General features: G+C 49.8%; 1 non-coding gene across 1 annotated transcript; it reads right to left on the bottom strand.

Moving 5' to 3' along the window:
• Nucleotides 1-424: 424 nt before the first annotated feature.
• TRNAR-UCU lies at nucleotides 425-497 on the bottom strand. Its single transcript has one exon. It is a non-coding gene; the product is annotated as a tRNA-Arg (tRNA).
• Between the last annotated feature and the right edge of the window lie 1058 nt (nucleotides 498-1555).

Below are 1555 nucleotides of genomic sequence, written 5' to 3'. Positions count from 1 at the left end.
TGTTTGCACCTTGGGACTTTGGGTATTGCTGCTCTGTGTGTACGCAAGAAGGACCCTGTAATGGGAGGGTGAAGGGATAAACCCTCTAACACTAACTAACATTTCAACCTCTTCTTTTCACACCCTTGCTCATTCTCAGGGGCTGCTTTGTCTCCAGACAGATCCCTTCTCTTTCAGGACGGCCTTGCTCTTTCCATCTGTTTCACTCACTGAGGTGTGGGAGTAAACACTCCCCTTCCCTCTAGTCTCAGACAAACACTAGTATTAAGTGTTTGCTACTGATGGGTCTAGAAAGCATTTGTCAAGTGGAAGATGCCATTTTTGGGGGATTGTTCCCAAGATCCAGTAGTTTGGGTTCAAACATCTCCCAGCTTCCTTGGTGAAAATAAGGCCAAGGCTTCCTTGCAATCTAGAGGCAGTTTTTCACCCCAGATGGGACTTGAACCCACAATCTCTGACTTAGAAAGCCATTGCCTTGTCCATTAGGCCACTGGGGCCCTGTGAAAGAAGGGAAATTCAATCTCCTAAATGCATATTTCTCATATTAACTTGGAAGCCAAATACCCTCTTTCTGCACCTTACAGAAATGTCTGCATCCCCTGGCAGCAAGGCTACTGGGCAGGTCGCTTACAGAGCTGAGCACCACCTTTCTGCCAGCCATCTTTAGAGAAGAAGGGTCTTTTCCCTGACAGCCACCCAGGGCTACCTAGCGCCCCGAGAGCCTCCCTTGTGTTCTCCCGCAGCAGCCGCCTGCCGGTGTGGGTGAGAAAAGGGGACCAGGAAGCACTGCAGCCTCATTCCGGGACAGGAGGCCCTCGCCACGCCCAGGCCTGCCTCTTGCCTTCAGCCCAGGCAGCCAGAGGTGCCGGGGAGCTCCCTGGCAGGCCGCCGCCTCACCCAGGAAAAAAGGAAAAGGGGATGAATGAAGAAGTCAGGAAATAACAAGGAAATGAAGAGGTTTGTCAAACGGGTTTCTGCCCGATTTACCATCTTCTCAGCTACCGCTCAAAGTTAAAGACCTAAAGTCGACCTATCGGCATAAGTACAGATGGTTAGGTGGGAATTAAAAGGAGCTGCTGTCACAAGTGTTAGGTGCCTGCAAGCAGCATGCAGACCGTTTAAAAACACTGCAATTAGAGGCTCAGATGAAACATTTGCCCTAAATCAGAAACGACAATAGGAGGACCAGCAGAACGCCACTCTAGGTACATGGCAGAGTAATGGAGGCCGTTAGAGGCAAAAAGTCATTCCTCAAAATTTGGAAATCAGATGCTAGTGAGGATAATAGGAAGGTGCACAAACTCTGGCCTGTTAAGTGTCAAAGTGTAACAAGTCAGGCTAAGAAAGAATCTGAGAAGCAACATGCTAAAGACACAAAAGCTAAGCATAAATCCAGTCAATGCGAGTCCTGGTCTGTCCCCGCAGAAAGGTGAACCCCCTCTGTGGCTGGAGTGAGCTCCTCTAAGCCGACCTCACTACAGACCCTGCGCCAGGTAGTGCTCATTGTAAAAACGTTTCCTCTGACGGTTGGGAAAACGGAACCAGCGGTCCTCAG

The sequence above is a fragment of the Mauremys mutica genome, unplaced genomic scaffold (assembly GCF_020497125.1).
Source record: "Mauremys mutica isolate MM-2020 ecotype Southern unplaced genomic scaffold, ASM2049712v1 Super-Scaffold_100434, whole genome shotgun sequence".
NCBI classification, from domain to species: Eukaryota; Metazoa; Chordata; order Testudines; family Geoemydidae; genus Mauremys; species Mauremys mutica.
The sequence above is the reverse complement of the archived record's forward strand: the minus strand, read 5'-3'. Positions and strand labels throughout refer to the sequence as shown.